General features: G+C 37.8%; 1 protein-coding gene across 4 annotated transcripts in view; it reads left to right on the forward strand.

Moving 5' to 3' along the window:
* The window catches only part of ACAD11 (acyl-CoA dehydrogenase family member 11), a 91,516-nt gene that overhangs the window by 53,347 nt on the left and 22,467 nt on the right, over positions 1-15,702 (forward strand). The gene's annotated exons all lie outside the window — the stretch shown is intronic.

The raw sequence follows: 15,702 nt of genomic DNA on the forward strand, positions 1-15,702 counted from the left end.
ACAGTGCCTGGATTTGTGGTGTTTGTCATTTTCCAATGTGTAAATACTCCCACCCTGGCCAACTTTAAGGTATCAATGTGAAGTCACTGAAGGCAAGGTTGCTAAGAGGGGAGCATTAATTATAAGCTCTCCTGAGCAGGCTCTAGCACACTTATTCGGAAAGAGGCATCTCTTCTTACCACGACTGATCATTAGTCTCTTGCTGACAGACACTGCACTTAATGTTATCCTGCCTGTCTAGACTATCTGGTTTTTCTCCTCCTCTTACCTCTTGTTGTTTTTTTGTTTTGTTTTTGTACAAATATAAGTATGTATTTAAAATGAGAGATGTGGGGCACCTGGGTGGCTCATTTGTGTAAGCATCTAACCTCGGCTCAGATCAGGATCTCGCAGTTCATGAGTTTGAGCTCAGAATCGGCTCTCTGCTGTTTGCACAGAGCCTGCTTCAGATCCTCTGTCCCCTTCTCTCTGCCCCTCCCCTGCTTGTGCTCTCTCTCAAAAATAAACGTTAAATATTTTTTGATGAGAAATATATCACAACAAGCTATAAAACTTAAGAGGCCAACAAACACCAAAACTTAAAGAAAAATCCTCAAGAAAATATTTTAGGGCTCCTGGATGGTTCAGTTGGTTAAGTGTCCGATTTCAGCTCAGATTATGATCTCACAGTTCCTGAGTTCCAGTCCTGTGTTGGGCTCTCTGCTGTTCTCATAGAGACTGCTTTAGATCCTCTGTCTCCCTCTCTCTCTCTCTGCCCATCCCCTGCATGTTCTCTCTCTCTCTCTCTCTCTACAATAAAATAAGCATTAAAAAAAGAAAATGTATTAATAAACTGCCTGACACATCTCAATAGTACTATTTTTCCAGAATTTTTGAGCTACACATCCTTTTCCTCCAACTTTAGATATAGTTGACAATTAAAAATTGTTTAAGGTGTACAAGTTGATAATTTGATACATGTATACATTGTAAAATATTCACCCCAATCAAGGAAATTAACATTGTCCATCACCTCACATAGTTACTTTTTTGGGGGTGATGGGTAAAAAACTTAAGATCTCCCTCTTAGCAAATTTCAAGTATACAATATAATATTGTTAACTATAGTTACATGATTGTACCTTGGATGTCCAGAATTGACTTATCTTGCATAACTGAAACTTTTTGCCCCTTGAACCGCATCTTCCCATATGCTCCTAGTTGCATACCCTTTGGTCACTTCTTCAATTTTGTAATTTTGTCATCTGTTTTCCATGAGAATAGAAATATACTTCACAGGCAGGTGAACTTGCTGTTTGTGTTACTACTGCAGGTTTTTGCCCTCATGAACATAAACATTCATATCCATTCTGTTTCGTGTGATTTCTTCCAAAAATGTATCGTGCATTTTGTTTTTTATTTTTTAAATTTTTTCCAGTAAAGTTAACATAGTGTTATATTAGTTTCAGGTGTACAGTATAGTGATTCATCAATTCCACACATCACCTGATGCTTATAACAATTGCAATCCTTAATCCCCATCACCTATTTGACCCAACCCTCCCATCTCCGCTCTAGTAACCATCACTTTGTTCTCTATAATTAAGATTCTGTTTTTTTTTTAATTCTCAACTTAGTTAACATACAGTGTAGTCTTGGCTTTAGGAGTAGAATCCAATGATTCATCACTTACGTATAACACCCAGTGCTCATCCCAACAAGTGCCCTCCTTAATGCCCATCACCCATTTTTCTCACCCCTTTACTCCCATCACCTCTCAGTTCTCTGTATTTAAGAATCTCTTATGATTTGCCTCCTTCTCTGTTTTTATCTTATTTTTCCTTCTCTTCCCCTACGATCATCTGTTAAGTTTTTCAAATTCCACACATGAGTGAAATCATATGATACCTATCTTTCTCTGACGTATTTCACTCAGCGTAATACCCTCCAGTTCCATCCATGTTGTTGCAAATGGCAAGATTTCATTCTTTTTAATCACTGAGTAGTATTCCTTTGTAAGTATATACCACATCTTCTTAATTCATCAGTTGATGGACATTTGGGCACTTTCCATAATTTGGCTGTTGTTGATAGCACTGCTATAAACATTGGGGTTCATGTGCCCCTTCAAATCAGTACTCATGTATCTAATTCCTGTTGGATAAATTCCTAGTAGTACAATTGCTGGGTTATAGGGTAATTATACTTTTATTTTTTATTTGTTTATTTTTTTAATGTTTATTTTTGAGAGAGAGGGAGAGACAGAGCATGAGTGGGGAAGGGCAGAGAAAGAGGGAGACACAGAATTCTAAGCAGGCTCCATGCTCTGAGCTGTTAGCACAGAGCCCAATGCAGGGCTCGAACCCACAAACCACGAGATCATGACCCGAGCCAAAATCAGTCACTTAACCTATTGAGCCACCCAGGTGCCCCAGGGTAATTCTGTTTTTAATTTTTTGAGAAACCTCCATACTGTTTTCCAGAGTGGCTGCACCAGTTTGCATTCCCACAAACATAAGATTCCGTTTCTTGATTTGCCTCTCCCTCTCTTTTTTTTTCTCTTTGCTCATTTTTTAAATTATTATATTATTTTCAAAAATTGTTTTATGTTTATTCATTTTTGAAAGAGAGAGACAGAGCACAAGCAGGGGTGGGGCAGAGAGAAAGGGGGACACAGAATCTGAAGCAGGCTCCAGGCTCTGAGCTGTCAGCACAGAGCCTGACACAGGGCTTGAACTCACGAACCGCGAGATCATGACCTGAGCCGAAGTCAGACACTCAACAACTGAGCCACCCAGGTGCCCCATATTATTATTATTTAAAGTTTATTTATTTGAGAGAGTGAGTGTATGAGCCAGAGAGGGGTAGAGACAGATGGAGACAGAATCCCAAGCAGGCTCCACATTGTCAGTACAGAACCCCACATGGGGTTCAAACTCACAAACTATGAGATCATGACCTGAGCCAAGATCAAGAGTTGGATGCTTAACCAACTGAGCCACCCAGATGCCCCTCATTTGTTTCATTTCTTAAATGCCACATTTGAGTGAAATCATATGGTATTTGTCTTTTTCCAAGTGATTTATTTCACTTACTATTATACTCTCTAGCTCCATCCATGTTGTTGCAAATGGCAAGCTTTCATTCTTTTTTATGGCTGAATAATATTCCACTGTATACATATATAGGACTTCTTTATCCATTCATCAATCAGTGGACACTTGGGCTGCTTTCATATCTTGGCTATTATAAATAATGCCGCTATATTGGGGCGCCTGGGTGGCTCAGTCGGTTGAGCGTCCGACTTCGGCTCAGGTCATGATCTCACAGTCTGTGAGTTCGAGCCCCGCATTGGGCTCTGTACTGATGGCTCAGAGCCTGGAGCCTGCTTCCAATTCTGTGTGTGTGTGTGTCTCTCTCTCTGCCCCTTCCCTGCTCATGCTCTATCTCTCTCTGTCTCAAAAATAAATAAAAACATTAAGAAAAAAAATTAAAAAAAAAATAATGCCGCTATAAACACATAGGTACATGTATCCCTTTGAATTAGTGATTTTGTATTCTTTGGGTAAATAACCAGAAGTGCAGTTGCTGGACTGTATGATAGTTCTATTTTTAACTTTTTGAGAACATCCGTACTATTTTCCATAGCAACTCCATCAGTTTGCATTCCCATCAACAGTGCAAGAGGGTTCCTTTTTCTTCACATCCTCACCAGCACCTGTTGTTTTTTGTGGTGTTTTTAGTCATTGACAGGTATGAGGTGATATCTCATTGTAGTTTTCATTTGCTTTTCCCTGATGGTAAGTGATGACAAACATTTTTTCATGTGTCTGTTGGCCATCAGTATGTCTACTTTGAAGAAATTTCTGTTCAAGTTTTCTGCCCGTTTTTAACTGGATTATTTGTTTTTTGGGTGTGAGGTTTCTTGTTTTGTTTTTTAAGTAGGCTCTGTACCCAGCACACAGCCCAATGTGGAGCTTGAACTCATGACACTAAGACCAAGACCTTAGCTGAGATCAAGAGTTGGATCCTCAACCAACTGAGCCACCCAGGTGCCTGGGTGTTGAGTTTTATTAATTTTTTATAGATTTTGGATATTAACCCTTTATCAGATATGTCATTTACAAATATCTTCTCCCGTTCTATAGGTTGCCTTTTAGTTTTGTTGATTGTTTCCTTCACTGTGTAAAAGCCTTTTAGTTTGAGGTAGTCCAATAGTTCATATTTGCTTTTTGTTTTCCTTGCCTCAGAAGACATCTAGAAAGAAGTTGGTATGGCCAAAGTCAAAGAAGTTACTCCCTGTGTTCTCTTCTAGGATTTTGATAGTTTCAGGTCTCACATTTTAGGTCTTTCATCCATTCTGAATTTCTTTTTGTGTATGGTATAAGAAAGTAGTCCAGTTTCATTCTTCTGCATAAAGCTGTCAAGCTTTCCCAACACCATTTGTTGAAGAGACTGTCTTTTTTCCATTGGATATTCTTCCTGCTTTGTTGAAGATTAGTTGACCATATAGTTGTGGGTCCATTTTGGGGTTTTCTAGTCTGTTCCATTGATCTATGTGTCTGTTTTTGTGCCAGTACCGTACTGTCTTGATGACTACAGCTTTGTAATATAGCTTGAAATCTGGAATTGTGATGCCTCTAGCTTTTTCTTTTCAAGATTGCTTTGGCTATTCAGGGTCTTTTGTAGTTCTGTACAAATTTTAGGATTGTTTTTTCGAGTTCTGTGAAAAATGCTGGTGGTATTTTGATAGGGATTGCATTGAATGTGTAGATTGCTTTGAGTAGTATAGACATTTTAACAATATTTGTTCTTCATTCCATGCGCATGCAATATTTTTCCATTTCTTTGTGTCCTCTTCAATTTCTCTCATAAGTATTCTATAGTTTTCAGAGTACAGATCTTTTACCTCTTTGGTTAGGTTTATTCCTAGGTATCTTATTATTTTTGGTGCAATTGTAAATGGGATTGTTTTCTTAATTTCTCTTTCTGCTACTTCATCATTAGTGTATAGAAATGCAACAGACTTCTGCATATCAGTTTTGTATCCTGCAACTTTACTGAATTAATTTATCAGTTTTGGTGGAGGCTGTAAGGGTTTTCTGTGTGTAGTATCATGTCATCTGCAAATAGTGAAAGTTTTACTTCTTCCTTACCGATTTGGATGCCTTTTATTTCTTTTTGTTGTCTGATTGCTATGGCTAGCACTTCCAGTAATATGCTGAATAAAAGTGATAAGGATGGACATCCTTGTCTTTTTCCTGACCTTAGGGGGAAAGCTCTAGGTTTTTCCACATTGAGTATAATGTTTGCTGTGGAATTTTTATATATGACCTTTATTATGTTGAAATATGTTCCCTCTAAACCTACTTTGTTTGAATGTATGTTGTACTTTTGTCAAATGCTTTTCCTGCATCTATTGAAATGATCATATGGTTTTTATCCTTTCTCTTATTGATGTGATGTATCACAATTTTTTGTGAATATTTAACCACCCTTGCATCCTGGGAATAAATCCCACTTGATTATGGTGAATGATTTTTTTTAACCTGTTGTTGAATTTGGTTTGCTAGTATTTTCTTGAGGATTTTTGCATCTATATTTATCAGAGATACTGACCTGTAGTTCTCTCTTTTTTTTTTTTTTTTTTTTTTTTTTTGTGGTATCTTTATTTGGCTTTGGTTTCAGGGTGATATTGGCCTCATAAAATGAATTTGGAAGTTTTCCTTCTTCTTTTTTTTGGAATAGTTTGTGTAGAATAGGTATTAACTCTTCTTTAACCGTTTGGAAGAATTTGCCTCTGAAGCCATCTGGTATTGGGCTTTGTTTGGCTGATTCAGTCTCCTTGCTGGTAATCAGTCTGTTCAAGTTTTCTGTTTCTTCCTGCCTCAGTTTTGGTTCGTTATATGTTTCTAAGAATTTGTCCATTTCTTCTAGGTTGTCCAATTTGTTTGCATATAATTTTTCATAATATTCTCTTATAGTTGTTTGTATTTCTGTGATGTTTCTTGTTATTTCTCCTCTTCCATTTGTGATTTTGAGAACTTTTTCTTTTCTTTTTTTTAATATTTTTAATGTTTATTTATCTTTGAGACAGAGAGAGACAGAGCACGAGCAGGGGAGGGACAGAGAGAGAGAGGGAGACACAGAATCCAAAGCAGGCTCCAGGCTCTGAGCTGTCAGTATAGGGCCCAATGCAGGGCCCAAACTCATGGACCATGAAATCATGACCTGAGCCAAAGTCGGATGTTTAACCGACTGAGCCACCCAGGCGCCCCATCTTTTCTTTCTTTTTTTAATGAGTCTAGTAGACCTTTATCAATTTTGTTGATCTTTTGAAAGAATTAGCTCCTGGTTTCATTCATCTGTTCTATTTTTTAGTTTCTATGTCATATATTTCTGCTCTAATATTTATTATTTCCTTCCTTTTGCTGGTTTTAGGTTTTGTTTGTTCTTTTTCTAGCTCCTCTAGGTGTTAAGGTTAGGTTGTTCACTTGAGATTTTTCTTGCTTCTTCAGGTAGGCCTATATTGCTATTAATTTACCTCTTTTTGCTGCATCTCAAAGGTTTTGTACTCTTGTGTTTTCATTTTTCTTTGTTTCAGTGTCCTTTTTGATTTCTTCTTTGATTTATTGGCTGCCACATTCATTGTTTAGTAGCATGTTATTTAACCTCCTTGTATTTGTGGTCTTTCTAGATTTTTCTTGGGGTTGACTTTTAGTTTCATAGTGTTGTGGTCCAGAAAGATGCATGGTATGACTATGATGTTTTTTAATTTGTTCAGGTTTGTTTTGTGGCCTAAATGTTATCTGTTCTGGAGAATGTTCACGTACACTTGAAAATAATGTGTATTCTGCTGTTTAAGGATGGAATGTCCATCTGGTCCAGTGTGTCATTCAGAGCCACTGCTTCCTTGTTTATTTTCTGTTCGGATGATCTGTCCATTGATGTAAGTCAGGTGTTACAATCCCCTACTGTTACTGTATTACTGTCAATTAGTTCCTTTGTGTTATTAACACTTTTATCTATTTGGGTGTTCATGTTGGGAGCATATATATTTACAATTGTTGTATATTCTTGTTGGATTGTCCACTTTAGTATTGTCCTTCTTCGTATACTTTGTATACTTTAGTATACTGTCCCTCTTTACCTCTTTTTACAGACTTTGTTTTAAACTCTATTTTGTCTCATATAAGTATTGCTACTCTAGCTTTCTTTTGACCTCCATTTGCATGATAAATGTTTCTCTAGCCCCTCACTTTCAATGTGCAGTTATCTTTACATCTGAAACAAGTCTCTTCTAGACAGCACATAAATGGGTCTTGTTTCTTTATCCACTCTGTTACCCTATGTCTTTTTATTGGAGTGTTTAGTCCATTTACATTCAAATAATTATTGATATATATTATTGCTATTTTGTTACTTGTTTTGTGGTTGAACTTTTTCTCTGATCTTCTCTTTCCCTCATGGTTTGTTGGTTTTCTTTAGTGATATACTTGGATTGCTTACACTATATATTTTTTTGTGTATCTATTACTGTTTTTTGAATTGTGGTTACCATTTGGTTTATATATAACATCTTCTGCATATAGAAGTCTATATTAAGCTGATGGTCACTTAATTTGAATTCATTCTTTATTCCTCTCCCTTCCATGTTTCAGATATTTGGTCTCATATTTTAAATCCTTTTATTTTGTGTTTCTCTTGAGTTATTTTTAGACATATATATATATTTTTTTCTTTCGTGCTTCCTATTTTTTAACTCTTGCTTATGGTTTTTGTTTTCCACTCAGAGTTCCCCTTAACACTTCTTATAGGACTGGTTTAGTGGTCATGAATTCTTTTAACTTTTGTTTGTCTGGGAAACTACCTCTCCTTCTATTCTGAATGGTAGCCTTGCTGGATAGAGTATTCTTGGCTGCAGATTTTTCCCTTTCAACATTTTGACTACATCATGCCACTTCCTTTTGGCCTGCAAAGTTTCTGCTAAAAAATCAACTGATAGCCTATTAAGGTTTCCTTTTTATGTAACTCTCTTGTTTTCTCTTTATCACTATTTTTTTTTCTTTTTTCTTTTTTTCTTTTTTGCCATTTTAATTACTGTGTCTTGGTGTGGACCTCCTTGGGTTGAATTTGTTGGGGATTCCTGTGCCTCTTGAATCTAGATCTGTGTTTCCCTTCCCAGATTTGGGAAGTTTTTAGCTAATACATTTTCTGCCCCCCTTTCTCTCCTTTCTACTTCTGGGATCCCTATATTGTGAATGTTATTATGCTCGATGGTGTCACTGAGTTCCCCTAAGTATATTCTCATTATGCAGTATTTGCTTGTTTCTCACCTGTTCAGCTTGATTGCTTTCCATGACGCTACCCTGCAGGTCACTGATACATTCCTCTCCTTCCTGTAGCCTACTATTTACTTCACCTATTGTATTTTTAATTTCATTTTTTGAGTTTTTCATCTCTGATATGTTAGTTTTTATCTCTTGGTCAAGGGTGTCACTGATGTCATCTGCCCTTTTCTGAAGTCCAGTGAATATCTTCATGATCATTACTTTATTTATTTTTTTTTATTTTTTTATTTTTTTTTGGAGAGAGAGGGTACAAGTGAGCAAGGGGCAGAGAGAGAGAGTCCCAGGAGGAGCAGAGAGGGAGAGAAGCAGGGCTCACCCAAAGCAGGGCTCACCCAAAGCAGGGCTCATACTCATCTGAAGTGGGGCTCAAGCTCACCCAATGTGGGACTCAAACTCATGAACTGTGAGATCATGACCTGAGCCAAAGTCAGGTGCTTAATGACTGAGCCACCCAGGCACCCTGTGATCATGATTTTAAATTGTTTATATCATTACTTATTTATGTTTCACTTAGATCTCCTGCTGTTATCCTGTTCTTTCATTTAGGACATATTTGTCTGTCTCCTCATTTTGTGAACCTCTCTGTATCTGCTTCTGTGTGTGAGGAAAGTCAGCTATTTCTTTGGCTGTGAAAGTAGTGGCTTTATGAAGAAAAGGTCCTATAGTTCCCTGCAGTGCAGTGGCCCCTGTTCACAAGAACCTGGCACTTCCAGGGAGTCTCCTGTGTATGTAGCTTGCATTCTGCTACTGTGTCCAAGTTGTTTTTCCTTTCAGTCATGACTCTCTGCCTGTTGTGGGCTGTGCTTGCTCTCTGTGATGTTAGTGAGACCTAGGAAGGCTCGTTCTGAGGGGGCATATTGCAGAAGGGCTTGGGGCAGGACATTGGTGTTAGCAAAATTTGTGCTAAGCCACTAGTCCTAGGCTGGATCCTCTGAAATGTGGAGGCATTAACAAAACTTGCACTGAGCCCAGGGCTGAAGACAACAGGCTTGGGGTGTGCAAGTCTTTAGGAGAACTTGTCTGTGGGGTGCACTGCTAGCAGGTTAGGTAGTAGGTGTCTGTGGCTCTGTGTTTATGCTGGGGGATGGGAGAGGAAAATGGCGCTTACTAGTTCTTTTGTACCCAGAGAAATCCCCCAGTACACTCTGAATCAGTATAAACAGATCTTCCTCCCATTATGTAAACTGTCACTTCTATGTTGCCTCTCTGTGGGCTGTTGTCTCTTTAAGGGTGGAGGCCCAGCTATCACTCCCATCCCTGATTGCTCAGTGCTGACTTAGCTGATTTTTAAAGCTCCAGGCTCCAGGCTCCAGGTCCCACTGGTTATACAAACTCATGGAATGCAGCCCCTCTGGTTTTCAAGGCCAGACGTTTTAGGATTTGTTTTTCCCCTTGTGGGCTCCCTGATGCTTTCCCCTCTTTGCACCCACAGCTCCCTCCTTCCTTCAGGCACCTCGCAACCACCTTTTCTATTCTTCCTAACCTCTTTGATGTGGCTTATTTTCTGTATTTAGTTGTCAGTTTGTTCTGCCAGTCTTCAAATAGCTGTCTGGTCTATGCACTTGGATGTGATTCATATCTAGTTTTAGACATGGGATGAGGGGCCTCCTACTCTGCCATCTTTCCAAACCTCCTCTCTTACTTCTTGTTCTTGATCTAAATACATAGGAGCAGGAAGAAGTGAACAAGCAACACTCCCCTAAATTCTCAGACTGGCCTACAAAATCCCACAAGGTCTGTCTCCATCCCTCATCGCTTTTCTGTCCTATTTCCTACTACTTTCTCCTTTGCTTATTTGGTCGGCCACACCAACTTCCTTGCTGTTTTGGAATGTACCAGGCACATTCCTTCTTGGGGCTTTTGTACTGACTCTTCTGTCTGCCTGGAATGTGCTTCCTCTTAATATTTGCAAGGCTCACTCCCTCATCTCTCAAGGCTTTGTCCAATCACCACCTCCTCACTGAGGCAGTCCCTAATTACTCTATTTAAAATACCCCTCACCTGCCTATATTCCAATCTACCTTAAACATAGCACTTATCTTCTGCTAATGAACTATATCATTTTGTTTTATGTTTACTATTATCTCTCATCCTGTATTAGAATATAAGCTTCCTCAGAGCAGGGACTTTTATTTGCTTTGTTCATTGATACATCCCAAGTGCCTAGGATAGTGCCTGGCACATAGTAGGTACTCAGGGATATTTTGAATTAATAAATAATTCTACTTTCCCTTCTGATTCTTATCCCATTTTACTTTACCTTGATGCTATACTTCTTTAATGACTCATTTATAACTGCAGCCTGCATAATTAACAATTATATAATCTCTTCAGTCCATCTGTAGGTACACTACTAGGGGCACCTGGGTGGCTCAGTCGGTTGAACATCCGACTCCGGCTCAGGTCATGATCTCGCAGTCTGTGGGTTCGAGCCCCGCGTCGGGCTCTGTGCTGACAGCTCAGAGCCTGGAGCCTGCTTCAGATTGTGTGTCTCCCTCTCTCTCTGCCCCTCCCCCACTCATGCTCTGTTTCTCTCTCTGTCAAAAATAAGTAAACATTAAAAAAAAAAGTTTGTAGATCCACTACTATACAATACTGACTTGTGGGCCTTTGCTTGTGCTATTACTCCTATCTAGACTACTCCTCCCACTCCCTAACTTTAGCTCCCTAACTCCTATTTAGGATCAGATTCAGGTCTGACCTTACCATTACTTAATTCAGGAAGCCTTCCTTTAACCCTCCCAGATTAGATGTATGTACTCTTTACTCCTAGAGTACTCTCTCACTCTGTTGTTAGTACTTAGTAAAATCTTTTATCTTCCATAACAATCACATATCCTGCTATATCCTCAACATTTAGTTGGGTGCCTTAGTTATGTTACCAGTTTACTGAGTAATAATTAAATACATGAATGAATGAATGAATGAATGAATGAATGAATCAGTTTCACTTATCCTCCACAGACTTACAAGTTTACCAGTGGAGCTGGAATTTTGGATCCAAATCTTTAATCTTAGACTATTTTCACTTTATCATACTCTCTCTTACACATTTTTGTTATTCCGTTATGTCATCTATTATAGAATCTTGGTACTTTTATAAAGATATTTAAAAGTATCTATCCTGGGGCACCTGAGTGGCTCAGTCGGTTAAGCGTCCGACTTTGGCTCAGGTCATGATCTCACGGCTCGTGAGTTCGAGCCCCGCGTTGGGCTCTGTGCTGACGGCTCAGAGCCTGGTGCCTGTTTCAGATTCTGTGTCTCCCTCTCTCTCTCTGACCCTCCCCCGTTCATGCTCTGTCTCTCTCTGTCTCAAAAGTAAATAAACGTTAAAAAAATGTAAAAATAAATAAATAAATAAATAAATAAATAAATAAATAAATAAAGTATCTATCCTTTTCCTTTGTTTTACACCCCCAATAATCACATGTTTTCTTATAAATAGGATTCCCTTCTTGTAAATTAGTTATAATACTATAATCTTTACATCTTTCTAATTTGGACAACATGTTTTGCTAACTCACACACATACCCATGCCCTGGGGCATAAAGGATCTCAGAATCAAGCCTCTTCTGGTAGTATATACCATATGAAATATGGTGGGACTAGTTTGTTGCCTGTCCTTTTCCTATATTTTCCTCCTCCCCAGACAGACTAGAAGAGATAGTGTTGATGGGGAAGACTTGACAAAATATGAAGGGCAATCATGTAGCTTGGAGATTAGGGAAAAGTATCACTTACCATAAGCAAATTTTCAAAGTGCTTACTTGATGTTCTTTTAGTGCCCCCCCCCCCCCCCACTTTTGTACTTGTCTCCTACTTCTCATTTCCCTAAGAACAGAGTCTTCATGATTCCAACTGGCTGCTCGCCATAAATTGTCTCTCACCCTTCCTGCCTTAACATAGCAATGTCCCTTGTTCCTGAAGAATCTTTCTTACCACACCCATTTATCAGCCTTCCTCTTGTAGCGGTGTTTACTACAGATATTTGTAATAGATGTTTGGAAAGCAATCTGACTAAACTAAATATTGTATTATCACTGAAAATATCATGGATATTGAGATATCTATTGAACATTTAGATAATCTCATGACTTCTCTTTAAGTTCATATTGTGTATGAGTTTTTTACTTAGCCTTTTTGCTGAAGCATTTTTATGTTATTCCAAATTCACTGTGTTGTTTTCATAACTAAATAATATTTTGTTGTGTGGATCATAATTTGCCTTTCCATTCAGCTATTATATGACTTACAGAAGATTTCTAGTGTTTTGCTATTACAAATGATGTTACAAAAAGCATCTTTGTAGATAATGTGGGAAACTAAATTTAATCAGAGAAATGAAGAATGATTAACCATGTATAATTGTCTCTTTCTTACACAAAAGATAGCATTCTTGCTATTCTAACCAAAGGATAATCAGAGAGTTCTTTCAGATAAGTGCATAGAAAGGTTCCTTATTCTTTTTTGGGAGGGTTCCATTATATGGACACAGCACAGCATATTTCAATAGTCTCCTATTGATGGATATTGGTTTATGTCCCAATTCTTTGCAAATACAAACAGTACTACTGCAGTGAATAATCTCGTGCATCTGTCTTTTCATTCAGGAACAGTTATATCTGTAGGACAAATCCCAGAAGTTGGATTGATGGAACAAAGAGTAATTGAATCTGTAATTTTGATGGATATTGCCAAATTGTAATGCCTAGGGATATTACCTTGTACACCCATCAAAAATGCATGTGTCTATTTCCACAGAACTTTGCCAGTAAAATGTGTTGTTTGACTACCATTTTGCTTTCTAATGACTTGTAACAGATTCGGTACTCTTCCCATCTTCTTGCCAGCCATGTGTGAAATATTTTCTCCCAGTTGTTTTATTTTGCTTTTTAACTTTGTTTTTTAATGTGCAATAGTTTTATATAAACAAATCAATTGATCTTTTTATTTCATTTGTCATTTTTAAGTTTTAAAATTTCTTTCCCATCCATCAATTTCATAAATATTAAATTATTTTTTCTTATAGTTTTTTATGGCTTGATTATTTAAATGTTTAAAATTTTTCAGGACACCTGGGGGGCTCAGTCAGTTAAGCATTTGACTTTGGCTCAGGTCATGATCTCAAGGTTCCAGAGTTCAAGCCCCACAGCCGGCTCTGTGCTGGTAGTTCAGAGCCTGGAGCCTGCTTCATATTCTGTGTCTTCCTCTCTCCCTGCCCCTCCCCTGCTCACACTCTGTCTGTCTGTCTGTCTGTCTCTCTCTCTCTCTCTCTCAAAAATAAGTAAACACTAAAAAAAATTTAAGAATTTTCGACTCTGATATATTTGAAATTGATTTTGATCCAGCCATATTCTGTAATGATGACAGCAGTAGTGCAGCATTTGACAATAATTGCATAATTACTACGTATAAACCTTTCTAGTGGTGGAATAAGTGAATTTCAAAGGGTGTTTCCCCCATTAAAAATAACACACACTCCACGAGAACACATTAAATTGGGGTTTTTTTTCTTAAATGTGGTTGTATGATCAACATTTTTTTTTAACAAATGGAAATTTCATTGTAAAATGGCATTGAACTCGTAACAGTTTTTATTCCAATTTGAATTAAAGCTAAGTGTTAGTATTAAAGCTAAGACCAACTGAAGTTTAAGTATTTCACCTCAGAAATTCAATGTTGGTAGAAGAAATAGCTTTGAGACTCTGTGGACTGCTCACTGTGCTTCATGCAATATATTATTTACATCATTTTCTTTATTGTTACCACATCCATACCTAATGGCCATGTTTTTTCTCCGCCTGCCACCTTTTTTTGTGTTAGAGACTGATTTTGTTTGATAAACCATATGGTTTGTAAACGCCTAAAAAATTAAAACTCACCAGCAAATTTCAGAGAGATGTCATTTTCAGCCTGACTTAATCCTGGCACTTGAACAATCTTGAAATACCACAGAGTCTGAATTAAAAACAACATTATTTTATCTGTGCCATCTGTTTTCATTCATGAAGGGCTGTGACACAACAGATATTTTTCAATGTTTTCTGGCCTATTCAGATTTCCTCTAATATATTTCATTTACGACATTTGGTATCCTGTTCATTAAAATAAGAAAAGAGCAAAAGCTCTTTTTAGAAGAAGGTTATGTTTCAGCTGTTGCACCTGCCAAATTCTGCATGTAGCTGAGTTGAGATGATATATTTGTGAGGGGTTTTTCCCAGTTTCTGAAACATCAAGGTTAAATTAAAATATCTCAAAATTTACAAACTATGCATTCACCCTTATTTCCTCTACTTAATGACCCCAAAAGAAAAGCCAGTTTAGGAGTTTTATTTTTTATAATCTGAATTGTTTTCCATATTAGATTGAATGAGCAGAAGCAAAGAATTATTTGCCTTGTTTCTTGAGTTTCTTCAAAATTTACCTGATGTCTGCAATCTATTAAGCACGTATATAAAGCTATGGCAACAATTTTTCATGATAGAGCAAGGCAAGAAATGCTATTGGGAAATATTAGAGAAAGATATATTCTGAATATTAGAAAAAGACCCTGGCTTTCATCTAGGCTTGAGGGAATTGTAGAAAAGATTTTGCTTTTGAAGGATTCAGCTTGTGGTCATCTAAGGTTGGATAAAAGATTTATCCAAGATGTCCTTGATTACTAGGATAGGCAGTAGAGAAAGAAAAGATCTCTAATGAAAATGAACCCCAGATTGTGCCATTATGTTCTAATCTGATTTTCTGAAGTACGTCCACATGGAAATCATATGTGCTAAATGAAGCAAGTGGCCTGACCCTTTCAGGCTGTGGGCTGCAAGGCTTCCTACAACTAAAACTTCAAAAACTCAAAGTAGAAAAAATACTTGAAAAATGAAAAGTGAGCCTCTCTGGAAAAAAAATTTTCTCTAATTTCCAACTAAGAATCAAAGCACAATTGCATATTATTGCACAGCCAAGACCACTCAAGTGTAAAAAAATTCCCCAGTCCACTATTTTCAGAGAAGAAATTTCAGTTAAGATCCACAATACAGGGGCGCCTGGGTGGCGCAGTCGGTTAAGCGTCCGACTTCAGCCAGGTCACGATCTCGCGGTCCGTGAGTTCGAGCCCCGCGTCAGGCTCTGGGCTGATGGCTCGGAGCCTGGAGCCTGTTTCCGATTCTGTGTCTCCCTCTCTCTCTGCCCCTCCCCCGTTCATGCTCTGTCTCTCTCTGTCCCAAAAATAAATAAAAAACGTTGAAAAAAAAAATTTTTTTAAAAAAAAAAAGGATCCACAATACACTATGGGGGTGTGTGTGTGTGTGTGTGTGTGTGTGTGTGTGTGTGTAGTATCATCCTAATGTTTTTCAGATTCTCAGATTAGTGGAATTCATT

The sequence above is a fragment of the Panthera leo genome, chromosome C2 (genome assembly GCF_018350215.1).
Source record: "Panthera leo isolate Ple1 chromosome C2, P.leo_Ple1_pat1.1, whole genome shotgun sequence".
Taxonomy (NCBI): domain Eukaryota; kingdom Metazoa; phylum Chordata; class Mammalia; order Carnivora; family Felidae; genus Panthera; species Panthera leo.